Source organism: Ptychodera flava, chromosome 6, assembly GCF_041260155.1.
Source record: "Ptychodera flava strain L36383 chromosome 6, AS_Pfla_20210202, whole genome shotgun sequence".
Taxonomy (NCBI): Eukaryota; Metazoa; Hemichordata; class Enteropneusta; family Ptychoderidae; genus Ptychodera; species Ptychodera flava.
This window is the reverse complement of record NC_091933.1, coordinates 27788055-27808748: the sequence shown is the minus strand read 5'-3', so window position 1 is coordinate 27808748 and position 20694 is coordinate 27788055. Positions and strand designations below refer to the sequence as shown.

Below are 20694 nucleotides of genomic sequence, written 5' to 3'. Positions count from 1 at the left end.
CTAACTTTACACATCTAATGAGAACTGTACCATGTTGAAGTATTTTCATATTATCAGTCATCTGTTGATTTACTGTCTGTAAAGTAATTCAGCTGCCTCATCACCGACACTTTTAAGACCCAGTTTCTTTAAAGTTGTGTCCCAAAATAATCTAACTGGAACTCCGCTAGCTGTATACGAGCAATAATTCTCCCCCTCGTTTATCCACCTTCTTAGTGTATTATCTGCCTTCATTATTGTATTAAGAGGACTAATTTTAAGATGAATCGGTATACCAAGAAGTGCAATGTATGGATTTGTAGGAGTAAGCCAACTACGAAAATCTAACAATTTATATTTGTTTACATTGCTATCAAAATAAATCACATTCGGAGTTCCTGGTGGTTCAGCAACACCTCCTGCAATTTCACTATCCAATATATCTAAGATGTTACGCGGCACATTATAAGAGCATGAATTTCTGACTAGCCGAATCCCATGTCAGAGCAAAAGGAGTAGAATCATTCGAAGCCTTTGTGGCGTCAATTACAGTTTCATCAATGTCTTTAAGTTCGGAAAATTCTACAGCATGCTCGTGGGTGGCGCCGCGGCATTGGCTAAAACGAAATATTTTTCGCGGTCTTTATAACGAAGGACGTAATCCTTATTATGATTAGCAGCCATCTTAGTATTATTGTTAACTTTAACATCACTCAGATCTTCAAGCTCAAGATTTTGCATACGAATTGTACCTAGACCGAAGCCACTTGGATCAGACATACTCCGTAGGGACCTATATACAGTGAAAATTAAAATAATACCTTGTAATATACAACTAAGAATCATGGCTTCAGCTATAGGAATGACAGTTCTCGGTGCTGTATTAAATGCAACGGCATTCACAGGAGGAAATATTATCGGACAAAAGCTTAGCGGGAATGGTGACGCTCTTATTGAAGAAAAGGTCCGACATGATAAAGCATTAGAAAAATTTGAACATGATCGCAACGTCTGGTCAGAAAAAAGATTACTACAGGCTGACTGGGAAAGAGAAAATCAAGCAAAGGATGCACATGCTGCGGCAGAATTAAGAGATACAGATGCAGAAATCCTGGAAGAAGCAGAAGCGGTGCAAAGCAACTCTACGTCAAGTCCAGCGCAAGCGTTAGCGCAATTCTCAGATTATTATCAACCCAGTCCTGAGCAAAAGAAATATGAGATGATCTATATTGCTGGAGGATTGGTCGTGGGATGGTTTATCTTCCGATAGGGTTACACCGGTAGGGGGCTCCTTCGGAATGCTTCGGGACTACAATAATTCAATACAAAAGCTAATTGGCCAGTTATTGAAATCGATCATGTTCCATCCTGATCTGTTATCCAGATATGCATTGAATTCATGTAATCTCCCCCTTTTCTCAATGGCATAGAAATTGCTCCGTTTTTAAAATCGTAAGTAACCTTTTCACTTATTTCTCTCGTATCCCGGATGGGAAGTATTTGTAAACAGTTCGATACTTTCCCCTGTATGTATCCTCCGGAGGCACCCGAACCAAATGAAACATAATTTCCAGTAACATCGACTACATCTGAATGAACTATATATTTAGTAACTGTTAAGAAATCCACTTTCTTCGGATCATAGTACTTTTTATAACTGGTTGTTCTCAGGTTTATCTGAAAAGCCGACGACGTTGGCGAAGCTACCTGTGGCATTGAAATAGACTTTAATATCTTTAGCCAAAGTTAGATAACATGGTTTGTCGGCAGATGTTTTTCAAAATTAATTTTTTGCTTCAACCCGATTGCTTTGTTTAACGTATCGATATTGTAGTTACCTGGACGTATTGATTAGTCTTCTTCGGTTGGTCACCTTCTTGATATTTTATTACATTATTCGTCGATGTTATGTTATGCCATGAATTATATAGTCCGCACTCTAGCAGTCTTATCTTCGTAAACTGTGTCGTGTCAATACAAGGGTAAAAATTAACAGTAACAGGTTCACCTGTTTTGCTTTCAATCCAAATGATCATTGTTGTGCGCTGTATATATTACTAAGTATAAATGTTCGATGAATATTATTATTATTCCGAAGGTGCCCATTACACAGTATAAGGTTCTGCAGGAATAATATTTTTCTGTTCAAGGAGATCTTTGGTCGCAACCGCAGCAGCAGTCGCACCACCTAATTTTGCCAATCGAGTCAAATTTGGACGACTTGGATCGCCAACCTCTATTTTCAGAAATTTGCTGGAGATCATAAGATATCCCATCGCAAGTCCTGCGATTACAATACCATCGTACATTGTGTTTACAACTGTTTTAATATCCATGATTGCTGACTAGTATATAAAATAAAAAATAAAAATAAAAAATATGGGGAGTTAATCCATCTCATACAATGTAGAGGAGCTGGCCCCCGGAGCCGCTACTGGCTCTGTTTTTTCCGCTTTCTGGGGAGGATCTTTCCGATCTGGACTCGATCGATTAACGGGACAGGGGGTATGTCGAGCACGCCCCCAATATAGTCCTAATGCAGTCAATGAAACTCCCACAATTCCTAAAACAAGATAACATTTATTATACCAGCGTGAATTATTATCACACTGTTCTTTCATTGTAGGAGGTAGGCTTATACAGTTTGTCGCTACCGCATCACTCCCCTCCCCTCCCTCCCCCTTCATTGCTTTTAGTTTCTTCTCCTTGTTTTTCCTGTTCCATTCCGCTAATTTCTTGCCCGCAGCAACTCTCCCTGGATGCTTCGGCGGTAACGTCACTTTCTCTATGTTGCGCTGTGGCGTAGGGAAGATCGTCCCTGACGGAGTCGTTTCCGGTGTGGGCTCCGTCGGCGGGGCTGCTGACGGAGTCCCTGGCGGAAGCGTTTGCTGAGTCGGCGAAGTTGAATCCATTTATTTCAGGTACTATATTAAACCCGATTTTTTTAAAATTTAAATGTTTACCCGTAATTAAACCGGTGGAAACTAGAGCAAGTATGGGGCCCCACGTGTACGCTATCCGTCCTGATAATCTTTTTATTTCACTGTTTAGAATAAAATCTTTTTTAAGATCAGTGGCATAGTTATCTCGATCATCGATTGGAACTACCTGACTTATTGCGCGGGCTCCTAGATCTATGAAACTTTGAGTGATATTATCACTTATAAGAGAACTGTATTTCGCTTCATAGACTTTAAATGCTTTATTCACCGTTTCATCTCCCCATTTTTCTACGTCAACAACTGTAATCTCCTTACCAAAAAATAACTTACTTTGACCACTTGCGATGACACAGAGTATTTTTTCACGTTTTGTCTCTATTATGGATCGATTATTGTCCGACGCTGCGGTTGGTAGTACCACAGTTGTATTTGCCGATGACTTTATTAAATTCTCCATTGTTTGCAGTATGTTATCTATTCTTAGTAAAAAATAAAAAATTCGTTTAAACCTGAATCCGAAATAAAGTATTAACATAGTCTGGAATGTTAGTACTCCTAAAGAAATCGTTCCGACAGGGATTCCGAGAAAATTCTCCTCCATTTAAATCTATCTGTATATAGAAACACGAATAATGAGTACAGACCTATTCCCAGTTGCTTTTCAATTGAATAAGACGAGCATACCGACAGTACAGCATGCTGATACCCCCCTTCCAAACCGGACGGGGGAATAAAACCTATTCTCATGGACTTAGAAATATATGTAACGCCGACAGATAAATTTACTTTTCATCCCGGGATGTGTTCAAAGATAATGTAATCACTCATGAACAGCAAAAGAAAGTAATGTCTGGCTGGGCAGCCCAAAGATGAAATACTGGGACCAGCAACTGAATTTCGCTGTATGGTGTAGCACTACTGGTTGTGGTATATCATTCGCCCATCTCTTTGATAAGAAATTTCCGCCCCAAATACGATCATTCTGCCGTTTCCATGTATACTTTACAATACGTCGGATCCTTCACGAAATGGGCGTTGCACTTCCAGACGATACCCCCACCTCAAAGCGGCGACAATCCGTACAATCTCGTCCAATATGAACTTCTATGTACAGAATTTGGAAATATAAGTCCAACGAAGTCCGACTTTCGTTATCGAAAAGGTCAAAATAAGGTCTTGGTTATGGATATGAATATTACACTAATCGTGGGCCTGTTCGACAGCCAAAAGCGATATACAACGGTCATGACTTTTTCCTCTCCGCCGACGGAGGCGTTTTCTATACACATACAATTTTTGGAAAGAAAAAACATGTACTGTCCGACAAAGACCGACCACACTATTATTTCTTCCGAAATGATGGATCGGAGGGGCAATATAATAGTTTCATTCCTCTGAAGGGAGACTCGGGACTAACAAAGGCCGGTCTCGCTCGCCTCAACGAAAGCCTTGAAGCCTACGTATATTGCATACTTGGCGCACAAGCAAATATTCGCAGTACCATAGTGGGCGATACTGGCAGCGCAGAGCAAGTCGAAAAGAATTCGGTGTTCTCCTCGAAGATGAATTCGTAATACCGACAAAGTAATTAGTTATAGGCGATATCAGACACAATAATGAATACTGGTGTCAAACTTGATATGGCAGTTTCGCCCAATTTACTTCTCTTACCGTCTGAGATGGTCATTCTTTCGGGCCCGGCAATCTCAGGTTATAATAATGAATTACAATACGCAACAGAATCTATGGTCTTCGGAGTGAACGGTGATATAAACACGGAAGTTCGAGAAAGTGCTGTACACGAGATGGAAGGGGAGGCGGATCCTGTGAAGTGGCAGGACGAGCCCGGAGAGTCACCTCACAATGACACGACTCGGATTCCTAAGGCAGCAGCCGTGACCGGCGCAGACCCTATTCACGAATATGGTAAAATTGGTTTGCTATCTTTAGCAATATTCATTACTATTGTAGGTACTGGAATATTCTAACTCGAGCCAGTAACTTAAAAGAACTAGAAGAGATTCATTAATTTACAGTATATAGATCCGATCCGATGGAAATGTTCGCAACCCCACCATTCAACATGATTATAACTGGACCGATAGGTTCTGGCAAAACAGAATTTGTAATGGACCTCCTCACCGGTCCGTACTTAAGGAAATTCGAATATATAGTTTTCATTTGTCCGACATTCATGAACAATGAAACGTACAATAGAAGATTCATTTTCACAGATGACAACGTATTCGTGCTTCCGGTCGAACACGATGCTGTGGAAGATACACTAGCCTTCGTACATAAGGAATGGGCCGGTACAAACACTTTAATAGTACTCGACGACTGCGCCGCGTGCAAAGATATGAAGAAGCGCAGTGACAATTTAGTCAAAATTGCTTTCAGCTCAAGACATGACAGATTATCTGTCTGGGTTCTGACTCAACAATATACTAGTATTAGTAAACCATTCAGGGAAAACATACAGATGTTAGTACTATTTTTCACACCGAGCGAGATAGACATCAACTCTATTATAAAACAATATGGAATGAGGATGTCAAAACAGAAGGCAGATTCACTAATCAATCAATTGCAAAATACACAATTCAGTAAACTAGTATTTCGTTTACGGCATCCGTACGGCATAAAATTTTTCGTATAATATAGCAATTATGGAAGCTGAAGGCTCTACCGATAGGAATCCCGAAGGCGACACTACCGAAGGCACTCTTAGAGAATTATATTACAACCCAAAAACTGGTTTTGGAGGTGTACAAAAATTATATGACGCAGCACGCTCCAGCGGACTGAAAGTGACCAAGAAAGAGGTGCAGGACTGGTTAAAAACTCAGCTAACCTATAATCTGCATAAACCGGTCCCTCGTACTCGTGGGGGTGCCTTCCGGGGCGGCCGACGCGTTTTTGTAACATCGATAGACTCAAGTGGCAAGCGGATCTCGTGGAATTCCCTCCCCCGTTCGCAAAAGAGAACCGTAACATTCGATACATGCTAACAGTAATCGATGTGCTCAGTAAATACGCATGGCTAGGCCGATACAGTCAAAAACGGCAGATGATACTCTGAAGGCACTACAAGACATAATTAAGAAATCCGGAGAAGGCCCGACAAACTTCAGACAGATGAGGGGCGGGAATTTACTAATCGAAAAATGCAGGGTGGTTGGAGGAGGTGGGAATTCACTGGTTTCATACCTACAGTGACAAAAAGCTAGCGTCGTTGAACGTTTTAATCGGACGCTTAAGACAATGATGTGGAAATACTTTACATACAAACAGACACGTGAATGGCTTTCTATTTTACCAGAACTTCTTGAGAATTACAATAACACCGTTCACGGAAGTATCAAAATGAAACCCAGGGACGTAACAGAGGAGAACGATTGGCAGGCATTTTATACACTATTCGGTCCTGAGTTAGCAGCCGGGGGAGCCAACCCTGAATTCAAGCCGGGAGAACGTGTCCGAATTACAAAATACAAGACCACTTTTAAGAAAGGATATTTACCAAATTGGACAGAGGAGATTTTCGTAGTTTCAAAAGTTGTGTACGCAGCTGGCTTGGGAACGCCACCAGTTTACAAAATAAAAGATCTGAATGGAGAGGAAATACTCGGCACTTTCTATTCTGATGAACTTCAGAGCGCACCTTCAGAACGTGGTGCTGACGAGCTGTACAGAGTAGAACGAATTTTGAAGACGAAAAAAATTAGAGGAAAGAAATATTATCTGATAAAATGGAAAGGTTATCCAGAAAGTTTCAATAGTTGGGAGCCGGAGGAAAATGTTATTAGAACTTCGTAAGTTCCTGTGCTGGTACTACGTAAGTACTTCGTAAGTTCCTGTCCATGGTACTTGTCAAGTACTACGTAAGTACTAACGTAAGTATTTACGAAAGTTATTCAATAAGTACCATGGAAAAAGTCTTAATTTCTTGAAAGCCGAAAGTGTCAGTTTACCACCCCACTTCCACCCCCCACCTGGCCAAGTATTTATCATGTACTGTCGTAAGTAATGTTCACTTACTGCATCTTTTTCGGCCGTATGTGGATGAGGTGGGGGCCCCTCGGTTCCTCCGGAGGCACATATTAAGTTTGCAAGATCTTCAAAACGACTTCTCATGTTACCACAGTCCGTTCTCTCGAGTCCCCCTTTTTCAGCTTTATCGATAAGTTCTGGTTGAAGTATAATGTACACAACTGACATGAGCCATAGACAAGTAACTTCAAAGTCCGGTGTTACAGAACCGTAGGGTTTCATAATGTCAAGTGCTCGTAGGTCAAACGAAGCATTATAAGCACACACAGATTCACAAGCGTTAAGAAGTTTGTGTAGGTTCTTTAGTGAGACTCGAGGTTGTTCTAGTTGTTCTTGACCAGGTGGGAAGTACGCTTTTTCAAGTTCCTCCTCCTTGAAACCGTCTATTAAAAATCCTGGCTGCCGCTATCGCGTGCCGAAGGGCCGCTCCATGCAATTCCAAAGTCAAAAGCTCGTGGATATTCTACTGGTCCGACTGTCTCGGTATCAATTGTTGGATTAAGTATATTCTTGAGAACGAGGGGGGTAAGAGCGTTCCAAATTACCAAACATGGAAGCTGTAGTCGTGGCAAATTTCTAAGAAACTCTTTTTGAACTTGTTGTGAATCTCTTCTAGTTCTTCTAAGGCGGCTATTTCGTACGACCTGGCTCGAGTCAACACATTCCGCTGCAATAATCCCAAGGCATATCTTTGAATATGATAATGAAACTGGGTAAATGGTCAAATGCTCTAGAAACAATCTTTTTTTCTTCCGACTCCGTGGAAACGCCCCGGATTCGAGAAAAAGTCAGATGTTGAATTATGGAAGAGTCACAAATAATGTATTGTTCTGAAGGGAGGCCCCCATCCCCCTCCCTCCTCTCCCAGCCTGACATTGTAAACTAAGAGTATGTTCTATAAACTGTTTCTGAAAATCGGCAATCGAAACGGGGTGACACGCCCATTATAAAAGTCGGCAATGTTGCTGGAAAAACTAGTGTCAAATTCTGGTACGTGATACGGATCCAAATTTACTGCATCGTAACTCTTACCACTTCCAGTTGGTCCATTTATGAATATGTATGACATTTTGGGATACTATATCATAGAAATTTTTTTAAAATTTTTTTTTATTAAGATATATACGATAAGACAATGGCAATCCTTTCTATTTCAGATGCAATAAAAATACTTGACCGGAGAAAACATCAAAATTGATGATGGAGGCAAATTAGTATTTGGTGAATATGTAGATCCTTTCATATACGTAGACAGTGAGCTAGAAGTAGTTTTCCCCATCGGACCTAAGTACGGTTCGGGAGGTGATCCTGCTACATGCGATGGGTGTGTGTTCGTTGGCAACCGAGTCTTCAAAAGTTTACCGATTTAATAATATTCCGTACCCTAGGTGAAAGTTTCGATGCATCTACTGCTAAAAGTTATGCTGCAAGCCTGGCCGCTCACTCCAAGAATAATTCCTGCGGATTTTACAATCCATCTAAAGTGTATCGGAAGCGCGGGGCGCAGCCAGTGGCGTATTTTAAATTTCAGTTTAAAAGCGCTACATGTATTGATATGGTTCAAGAAATTGACTGCGGTTTTAAAACAGTGAGTCCGTTACTACCAGTCCGAGAAAATCCTGCTATTGTACCTCGTAATATCCGAAAAGGTAGTAAGATAGAATTCTTAGCATTTAAACCGCGCTTAAGTAAGCGTGCTCTTTCTTTCACTGTTGAGAGATTAATATTTTGTGCTGCGCCTAATAAACCAGAAATTCAAGATGTGGAAGAACTAGTCGACTTAGAAAGATTAGGTGAGATATATAAACAAATAAATGCTGACAAAAATATTATAGTGGATTTTGATGACCTATCATAGAATAATTATTTTTTTTCTTTTTAAAATTTTTAGGATAGTATATATCATAAAGATTATTATGGATGTAGATATTACGTAGCACCGCTTCAAAAGCTTCGATGCAGTTTTACGAAAAGAATTTCCTGAAGTCAAGCGAGTCAAGGATATCGGGGAGCTGGTGGATATTGAAGGTATGGTTAAAGAAACGGAACGAAAGATGTACTCTGTTTATACCGAAATGAAAGTCAAATTATCGGATCCGAAAACTGGTAATACACAAATTCGTATATTGCCTGTTAAATTAAAAGATACATACACAAAAGATGTAAGAGGATCGGGATCGGATGTGGGGCAACAATTAATAGATCGCTACGATCGTATGCTTGATACAATTGAAAATGTTGAGGGTTCTGGTCTCGTTCTCGAGGAGATACTTAATTTTGAAGTAATTCTAGTAGAAGTTTTACTCGGGGCTGGGGCTGGCACAGTCCAACTTCCCGGATGGTTAAAAATAAGCATTGTGTTAGCGATCTTATTCTACCAGTGGGGCTGAGAATTGTTTTCAGTATGTGTCGTAGCAAGTATAAAGTTGGTCGATCCTGAGTTTCGCAAAAAGAAATGTGGTCAGGTAAGGAGAAAATGGGATACGTACATCCCATTTATTGCTGACTACTGTTGGGAGGGAATACCCACTCCCACGCCCGCCGATCTGACTGTATTCAGGCGCTTCGAGCAGCAAAATCCGGGCACGAAACTTCAAGTGTTTCAGATCCACGAGTCCGATCCAGCCCCGTCCGACATAACTGTGTTATATAGCGGAGCCCCTGTCGGAACGGATCAAATAGCAAATATCTTACTGATAGTTGGCGACGGCGGCCGTTCTCACTTCGTTCCAATTACTGCGTTAAATCGTCTTCTTAATTCTCATACTAATCGAAAGAATGAGCGCAGACAGAAGTGTATTTGCCCGGTTTGTAAAAGAGGTTTTAAGTCAACAGAAGAATTAGAAATACATCAGGTGTACTGTGGAACAGACGACGCCCAGCCAGTTTTTCCTAAGGAAGTGTGTCAATTCGAAGGACATCGGAAGAAGGTCCCCGCCCCCTACGTCGTCTATGCAGATACTGAGGCAATTATTGAGAAGGGGGCCGGTCGACACATTCCAATTTGTCTTTCGTATGTTATGGTGGAACGGGGGGTGGGGACCTTCGAACGGGCCGACCCACTGTTTATGGTAAAAGAACATTCACAGGTCTCTCCTGTGTTACAGACTTTCTAAAGGATATGAAAGAACGGGCCGAGTATTATTCGAAATCGTATTATTGGAAAATAATACCGATGAGGGATCCTTCTAATTACCGGCGCGACGGATGTGATCCAGTCGTATTGCATGTGGAGAGCCGGCAGGATACCGAGTAGTGAAGGAGGAGGCGACCTTCTATTGCGAGGGTTGTCGCCCGTCGAGAACCATTCCTATCTACTTTCACAACCTCAAGGGATACGATGGTTCTTTTATTTTGAAAAAGTTACATGAAATAGATGATGGTCCCGGACAAGAGCCAAATTTAATAGCTAAGACGAGCAATGGTGGAATTATGGGTCTCTCGAAACATTTATTTTTAGTGGCTCAATTGTTGTTGCCGGAGGGAAGAGGGAGATAAAGAGACGTTTATTTTCTATAAAGTTTATGGACAGTGCTCAGTTGATGATGGGGTCATTGGCGAAGTTGGCAAAAACTGTGCCGGACCACGGATGGACGGCGGCCCCACTTTCGTACCCGGACATTCAAGGGCGAAAGGTTTCTTCCCCTACGAATATTTAGACTCGGTTGACAGACGGGAGAGACCAGCTCCCGGAGAGGGGGAATTTTATAGCGAATTGACAGAAGAGGGGATTTCAGAGTCCGATTACGAACATGCATTAAGAGTATGGGACGAAGTGGATGTAAGACGATTCGTGATTATATGGAATTCTATTGTGAGACTGACGTTCTACTTCTTGCAAATATATTCGAAAATTTCCGTGACACATGTTTAAAAGCATATAAGTTAGATCCGGCCCATTACATGTCAGCGCCTGGCTTGACATGGGATGCTATGTTACTTTACACGGGCAATAAATTTGGGCTCATTCAAGATGCTGAGCAGATGAATTTCGTACAGAGGGGGATTCGAGGCGGTATCAGCCAGTGTAATATTCATTATTTACAGACAAATCATCCTGCGGCCGGCGCCACTGGCGGGAATTACGATCCGGAGAAACCAGTGACCGAAATAAAATATCTCGATGCAAACAATCTCTACGGCTGGGCAATGAGTCAACCAATGCCTACGGGCGGACTTCATTGGATGACGATGGAAGAATTGTTAGAATGGTCTGCTCAGAATGACGGAGCAGGATTTGATTGGGGACCCGGCGCCACCTTTCCACCAAGTTTTCTAGAAGTAGACTTAGAATATCCGGTCGAATTACATGAAGAACATTCGGATTTACCATTAGCGCCGCATCACTATGAATTTCCGAGGCAGGGCGGTCGACTGATTACAAGTGTGATGGATAGAGAGTCCTATGTCTTACACTACAAGTTGCTGGAATTCTATCTTCGGATGGGAATGAGATTGAAAAAGATTTATCGGGTGCTTGCTTTCGATGAAGCTCCATGTCTCGCGAAATATATTGACTTTAACACTAAAATGAGGGCAAAGGGGAGGACAGATTTTGAAAAGAATTTCTATAAGCTGATGATAATGCAATGTTCGGTAAGACAATAGAGGATGTTCGAAAGTACAGAGACTTTAAATTTGTTTCGGACCGCGGTTCCGGCCGTAAAAAGATTCAGAAGTATAATCCAAAGATGAAACATATAACTTTCATAACTTCCGAAGAGGATGGCGATTCCTGCGACAGTGCCCTACTGGAACTGAAAACGGATGAGCATAGATATGTAAAACCAGTTTTCATCGGCGCCGCAGTACTGGAACTTTCTAAGCTGCTTATGTATGAGACGCATTACAATTACTTTCGGGCCCAGTTCCCTGGAATACGATTAGCCTACATGGATACTGACAGTTTTGTTTACAGTGTGCCGATCCCGGATCCGGACGTAACTTTCAATGATTAGTCCGAGAAGATGTGGAAAAGAATGGTGAGAAGTCTATATATGATACTAGTGGGATGAGCGGCCCATGGTGGTCCCCAACTTTCCGAAGATTAATAAAAAAGTGATAGGTAAATTTAAAGATGAGTTGAATGGTGAACCTATTCTTGATTTTGTCGGCATACGCTCGAAAGTGTATGCTTTTCGAACTCCAACTTCGGAGACGAAAAAAATAAAGGGGTGAAAGATGTTTGTGTTAGAAAACATTTGAACTTTGAAGATTATAAAGATCTGTTTGAAACTGGGAAGGAGCCCGAGCCGGCACAGTTTGTACAGTTTGTACGGAAAAAGGCTGGAGAAATCCGTAGTGAAAAGCGTAGTAAAATCATGATGGCGCCAAATGATATCAAACGTGTGCAGTTATATAATCCAGACACGGGCGAATGGCTGGCAGAAACATGGCCGATAGGACGGACGACGGGTCATGGTTAATATTGTAAAGACATTAATCTACTATTTTCAATAGAGACTAGGGCATCACTGATAACATAAATGTGGGCAAATATATTATCATTGTGAGCGTCATCGCCAACCCACGCGGTATCTTTCTTCAGGATCTCAAGTTGAATTCCGTCCTTTGTGTTCATTACTTTTAAACCATTTCCATGAAACTCAATATCTTTAAAGCTACGCAGATCGATAAACAGACAGAATTTATTCTTCAAATAATCGGCCTCATCTATATCAATTTCACACCAATCTTTATCTTCAGCAAAATACCGTCGCACCTCTCGCCAAATTGTCTTGGTATCATCTTCTGAGCGTACACTTTATTTGCAATGCCTTCAATCATTACAGACACAGATTCAATGGAGGGGTTAATGAAAAGTTCACTGTTCAGTTCTGCCTGATTCTGATTTTTAGTGAAGAGTATAGCGATACCTCTAATGCTACGTCGTGGTACATTTATATTTTCATTGATAACCGTGTCCGATTCTTTGAATGGGATTGTTCTAAAATAATGTATATGCTCGTAAAGGTAACTTTTTCCACCGTTGTAATAACCAGCAGTTGACCTCGCGAGATCGAGGTCAGAAATTGTCTCGTATTCCATTTGAATGTTTTTTAATTTATAATTGGTTGTAATAAACTGATTACTGACAATTAATTGGGGGGCGGGTGCCAACGTAATTTCCCATTCAATATGACTCCCTAACGCTTTTGGATATGCAACTCCATGACCTGTCACGAGGGGATGAGTGAGACGAATAGCATATTTTGTTTTATATGTGTCGAAAAGTAACTTATCGCCCACGACGGCGGCATCTGCATCGGTCGCACCGCTTCTTAATTTTCTTAGATTTTCGTTCTGAATTCCGTACAGTGTCATGTTCGTTCTCTCCTTTTTATGTTTGAAGAGATCGCGATAACATTCAATAAGGTTATATTTATTCAAATCGAAAAGTGTCTGACCCTCAAATGTGAGTTTCATACGCTCCACCAAATTTTTTGCAACATTTTGTACTACACGGGTAGTTCCACCTCCCATTACTTCGAGATCAAAAACCAGGTCAAAAGTGTTAGGAACTAAGAGTACTCCGCTTTCTAACTTCGGACATCGTATGATAAGTGTCTGGCCTGGATCTGCCTCACTTGGATTATGAGCAATCACATGATGAGTTCTTTCTGACTTCGTTCCATTCGGTATTCGGTTGGTGAAAGTCGGTGATAATGTTCTATCGTACCCCATTTTCGTGTAATGTATATAGTAGAAGAAAAAAAGAAAATAAATCACATCTTTACATAAATATTTCCGTCTGACTGAAAGATAAATCGATTGCCTGTGTCGCGAATCAATCGAAGGACCCAATATTCTTGGAGATGATGAGCCTCTTGGTCATCCTCAGTATCCTGGAATACAGCTATGAATTCTAGTCGCTTAAAGAAGTTAGTCTTCTGACATTCCTTCACGAAAGCTAAAATGTTATGATATAGATTATCATCTTTGAGTCGGACACCTGGATTTGCTCGAAGTATATGTCGATTTACTCGTCGGAGTTTGCACCATTCCAATTCGACAGAGAAACCAAACAGGTCTTTATTTTTGGAAAGAAACTTTGCAATATTCTTTTCACCAAACATGTTGATGCCGTAGGGGTGTGTGATATATTAATACATAATTTTATTTATAATGACTAATGTTAATCCAGTTAAAAATATCCATAGCTGTTCTCCGACAAATCCGACCACCGATCCTGCTGTTTTTAATAGAAAACTGACAAGGGAGCCGATTAAACCTGGTATTGCAGCAGCACTTTTTGCAGCCAATGTTTTTAACCATTCGCCAAATTGCTTTACAATTTCTTTCGCTTTTGTATATACTTTGGGTGGACCTGAACCTCCTGCGTTTGCTCCTCCTCCCCCTGCTCCCGCTCCTCCTCCTCCTTTAGTCACAGCTAGGGCAATTGTTGATATTGTCATTCCAAGGGCAGTCAGTATTGCAGCAATTGTAATACCATTTCGTTTAAATAACTCTGTCAGCTTCAGTCTCAGTGATAATTCTGGATCAGAAATTACATCACGAAGAGACCTAGTCGTAGCTAGACTTTCACGTGCCTCACTGATCTTACCATGTTCGTATTCAATTCGATTGTCAACTTTAGCTTCTCTTGTTATGAGTTCAGCTAGTAGTTTTTCAGCTTTTACTTTTGCTTGGGTGTGTTCTACAGGAATTTCCTTTAATTGTTTTTCAACTTCTCTTTTCTCTAGTCTTATTTTAACTTTTTCATTGTTAAGCTCGCCAAGACGCATATTCGCAATCCTTATTCATCATTAATAGCTTTATATTCAGGGTTTAGATTGTTCCATTGTTCGATTTTATTTTCAAAAGCTTGTATTTTATCTGCATTACCAGAAGCATCTTGCCGTAACTCTGTCAGTTCATCTCTGTATACACCCATGTCTTCTGGCGTCATCTTCTCAGCTGGTATTTTATCATTTTTCACATCTTCAGAATACAATGTACGACTCACATATTCGGGCTCTGCGCTAGAGCGACCTCCTAATACATCTCTCATAAATTCATGTCCTCCTTTTTCTCTCATTAATGTGGTGAGCTTATAAAATCCACCTCCTCTATCTTTAGACAGCTTGAGGTTTTTATAATACAGCTTTCCACCCTTAATCTCAGATTCCATAACCAATACATTTAGTGCATCCGGATCAGTAATTTTATTCTCCTTTAAGAATTTATTAACCATTCTTAATTTTTCATCTGCTCTAAGTTCAGTCAAACGACCCACCTGCGGGCCAGCCTGAAAAGGATCGGCTTCCGCAAGAGCATTATCATCTTCTATAAAGAATGTTCCAGCAGTAGCGTCATCATCATCATTTAAATTTGCATCATCGAAATCCTGGAGTGGTATATCTTCTCCTCCTTCTGCCATATTGTCTTTCTATATTACTACAATTATTTTTTATCATCCCTTACATATACAGTAAAAATGCACATCTCAGTTGTTGAAAGCGTTGAACAATTGGCCGACTATATCGAAAGAACTAGCGCTGCATATCGGCGCAGTTATAAATTAATGGGTCGAATTGATATGGCTCTTAATATTACTAAGGGAATTCTTGTAAGTTCTGCTGTAATAGCAGCAATTCCAACAGTTCCGGTACTGTTAGCCTTAACTCCTATACCAGGTGTTATTATTGATGTGGTACAAGGAAAAACGGGTGTAGCAAAGAGACGAGAGAAGTATAAACATTATTATGTTCAATATAAACAGCTGCTTACACAAATACAAGAAAAAGGCGCAACCCTTCGGAACGAGGAGGCTCCGGAGTCAGAACTTATTCAGGATATATTTCATCAGGCGCTGGAAATACAAAAACAAGAAGGATTTAGTCCGCCGCTGGAGCGATATCTACGATATTATGGATTGAATGGATATGAAAGTTAGATTCAGAAAAAATTCTGCAGAAACCTATCGGAACGATTTTCTGAAAACTGTAGAATGACAGACATTGAACATGACATCACAAGTTACTAAGCAACTGAAGCCCGGTATTGCGAAAGCGGTATTGCGAAATTCCCTGCTGGAAAGTTCCTGCTGCGTCCTGATAGGATATTGCGCAACATCCCTATGGTTCCGGTAGGGTAGGGGAAAATCTCGTTCCGACGACTCCAACATAGTGAAAATGGACCAGCCAGCAGATAAAATTCACATCCAGAAACGAGACCCGCACCTTCGGAACTGTTCCGATACGGGTCTTTGTAAGAGCTCCGGTACGGCTCAGTCAGAATCTATCTAACAAATGAGAGAGAGAATAGAATGTCGTTCTGTTTTGCCCAGTGGGAGTGAGTCATAGCTAGTGTATTGCGCAAGTTCCATTTGGAATGACTCAGCAGGGAATTTCCCTGCTTAGTTCAGGACAATGCACTGCTGCGTGAGTTCGTATATAGGTCAGGGTTATACTTTAGTTACATGGATGGTTAAATTTTCCTTCGCTCCATGTAGATAAATGAATAAAATGGGTGTAAAATTCTTATTAATCCCAAAAGTACACGTTTAATTTACTACTACATAGCCAGGCCGTCAGGCCTGCAGTTGAGGACCGGGGCAGCAGGTCACCTCGACCCCTGTCCGTTTCGACCCAAGTAATTCACACCCTCTTGTCGTTGTTTGTGGTCAAATCAATCCCGGTGCCTTAGTCACTTCGACCTCAGTCAGTTTTCATGTTACATGTACCTGACAACGTTTTACTGAGTACATTATGCAACTTGTTTCTGTGAGAAAAACTGCTGGCTTCGCTACAACAATCCACGGGGTAGCTGTGATATCGCAGCGGTACTTGTGGCGTGTCGAACGCGCTCGGGTCATTGGTTTGGGGTCATCGCCACAGTACCTGTGGCGATGACCCCAATGACTCGATCGCGTTCGCCACGAGTACCGCTGCGATATCACAGCTATCCACGGGGCTGTGAACACTCTGATACTTGTGGGAGGCCTGGGGTACCCCGGCCCCATTGTCATGTACTGACTGGGGAACGTGTCTCACTGAAATACGGATGGATAAAGCATGTCATTTACTGATTTTTGGAAATAAAGCATTCGTCATTAGGGGTGGACCATTTGATATCCTGGGGGGGGCTTGGAAGATTGGGGGAAAAAAAGATGCCAGGTGGAGTTGCTCGAAAAAAAAATCTGGCTCTAGGTGGCTGATGGAAAAAAATTATGGACCATTGCGACTCGGAAAAAAAAATCTTGGCAATTGTTCGATGCACACTGCAGCATCAATAAAAATCAAGCAGTAGCTCTAGAGTTTTATAAAGCATAAACCATTTCAAGCTTGAGGAACAATAACTGAATATGAACAATTGTACAGTATACATGACCTTCTGATTAGAGGAAGTATGCTGAAATTGAAATTGCTCACCAGTGTTTTCCAGAAATGTGTAAATCTGAATGTAAGGATTTTGTCAAAATACCACAAGAAGAGAGACAGCCTGCAAACATTTTACTATTATCGTTTGCGCATAGAAAACTCATAACAATGAAAAAATGCGTAGAGACTCAATCCAATGCGTAATATTATTACGCATTGGATCGACTCTCTACACATTTTTTAATTGTTATGAGTTTTCTATATACGCATGTTTTATTCGTAAATGCGAACACTGTTATAGTGAATTATCTTACCAATGTTTTTCTTAACAAAAGCGAATGTGTTTTGATTAGAATTGAATGAGTTTGATGGTTTTGGGGAAACTACTATGTGGTAATGAAGAATGGGAAATGGGCAATGAAATGAGCAGACAGCAGGTGATTTAAGATTAAATGTTACATCTTCACTGCAAATAAACCATAAGTGTGTCATAAATAATACAAACAAAACAAAATCATGTTTGTTTGTTTTGTTGTATGTGAGCCACGTCTAAGACACACAACAAAAGTACTGTTTCAGTCAGTAAATGTCACCTCAGATGCCACCAGAGAAAACCATTTCCACTCCAAAATTTCATTTTTCGCCTTGCGAGAGGGGGGACACCCCCCTCTCGCGCTCTCCCCCCTCGTTCGCTACGCTCACTCGCCACTCAGTCACTTCGCTCCTCGCAGTCCACCCGTCTACTTTCTTAAATTACCCGGCTACTTTCAATTAAGGACAACAATAACAAGTAAATGCCATAAATGTACATGATTTTACAAATATGTTTTTGTAAAGTGAATCAAAAATGTACATGTATTTACATAACTTCATTTAGTTTCTTGAATATAGTCTGTGTGCGATAGAACAGCATCTTGTTACTGGGTGTGAAAAACCAAAAACAAACATTGCACCGAAATTTGGTAAAAAAAAAATATATCTCGAAGAAGGAAAGTGAAAAAAAAAAGTTGCCAGCATATGCCCTGTAGAAAAAAAATAATTCATGGTGAAGCACGTGGGAAAAAAAATAATGGCTCTCCACCAATCTTCCAAGCCCCCCCAGGATATCAAATGGTCCACCCCTTATCGCAATTGCTTGCCATATGCGGCAAGATTGGATGAGCGAGGCCGGTCTGCTCGCCTTGGTGTCTTGACGCCAAATGAGCCTATTTCCGGTTTAGGCGTTGGGCTTACAGCAATGCATTATAGGATATCTTCCAGGGCGGCGTGGATCAGTGTGTGTGTGTGCGAGTAGATATACGCATGCGTATTTCGTTCCCCCTCATGTAAACTTTTCAGAGCAGTGTGTGTGTGTGCGAGTAGATATACGCATGCGTATTTCGTTCCCCCTCATGTAAACTTTTCCGAGTAGCAGTGTGTGTGTGTGCGAGTGGATATACGCAAGCGTACTTCGTTCCCCTCATGTAAACTTTTCGATCCTGTATGTGTGTATATGTATGTATGTATATATGTATGTATGTATGTATGTATATGTATGTATGTATGTATGTATGTATGTATGTATGTATGTATGTATGTATATGAGTGTGTGGGTTTGTGTGTATGCGTGCGTGCGTGCATGAGTGCATATGGGCTATGTATGTATGTATGTATGTGCGTGCGTGCGTGCATGAGTGCATATGGGCTTGTGTATGTATGTATGTATGTATGTATGTATGTATGTATGTATGTATGTATGTATGTATGTATGTATGTATGTATGTGCGTGCGTGCGTGAGTGCATGTATGTATGTATGTATGTATGTATGTATGTATGTATGTATGTATGTATGTATGTATGTATGTATGTATGTATGTACGCACGTACGTATGTATGTATGTATGTATGCACGTACGTATGCACGTATGTATGTATATGTCTGTCTTCATAGGTCTTGTGTGAATTGGTTCACATATATGTATGTTTTTTCACTCATATATGTATTTACTTATGTCTGTATTGATTTATTTATACTTATGCTATAGTAGTTTTTTATTGATAAATGCATGCAAATACACCCTTTTCGTATGAATATGTTCTTCTAATGTGTAAAATAATTATTTTACATTTGGCGCCTGGTACATAGGTCATATCTTAACGGTTAGTACGTCGAAAAGTTAGCCCATCCGTTAATGTCAGATTTTAATCACTTGATGCGAATTGCCCGATGTCGAAAAACGACCATGCTAGGACGTCAAACACGGTGTCTGGTACATTTTCTAGTTGTTACTGGATTCTTACTCTCACCAAACAAGGTGTAATAAGTCATTTCAAAAGAGATCATACGACCTAATTTCGGGGTCTTTATGCCTAGGTCATGGCGTAAACATGACTTCGCAGAGCGGCCTTACAATGTAAGCAACGTATTCAAGTGCGAAATGCAATAATATGAAAATATAAAGACGCTACTACAACTTTGAATGATGTGAAATTTTGAAAACAATGACGATGCCCGTTATTTCTAATTTTCGTCTTACACGGGATCTGTCCATTAATGTACGACAGCTTTGTGAGGAATAGTTGCGTTACATAACAGATGTGTTATACATTTGTTCTCAGTTGAGGAAAACATGCCGATATGTTGTAAAAGACGTGTAACTTGTTGTTATGATTGACAAAACTGAGGAATAATCACAAAGGTGAAATTGCAATACTTGACGAAAATTGCCGCTGAATAAACGCAATTCTAGTGTTTACTACCAGGCGCCAAATGTAAAATAATTATTTTACACATTAGAAGAACATATTCATACGAAAAGGGTGTATTTGCATGCATTTATCAATAAAAAACTACTATAGCATAAGTATAAATAAATCAATACAGACATAAGTAAATACATATATGAGTGAAAAAAACATACATATATGTGAACCAATTCACACAAGACCTATGAAGACAGACATATACATACATACGTGCATACGTACGTGCATACATACATACATACATACATACATACATACATACATACATACATACATACATACATACATTCATACATACATACATGCACTCACGCACGCACGCACATACATACATACATACATACATACATACATACATACATACATACATACATACATACACAAGCCCATATGCACTCATGCACGCACTCACGCACATACATACATACATACATACATAGCCCATATGCACTCATGCACGCACGCACGCACATACACACAAACCCACACACTCATATACATACATACATACATACATACATACATACATACATACATACATACATACATACATACATATACATACATACATACATATATACATACATACATATACACACATACAGGATCGAAAAGTTTACATGAGGGGAACGAAGTACGCATGCGTATATCC

The 20694-nt window shown here is 40.4% G+C and overlaps 1 protein-coding gene across 1 annotated transcript in view; it reads left to right on the top strand.

Annotated features, from left to right (window-relative positions):
• LOC139135377 (aminopeptidase N-like) overlaps window positions 1–20694 on the top strand; it is a 50722-nt gene that overhangs the window by 7883 nt on the left and 22145 nt on the right. The window lies entirely within an intron of this gene.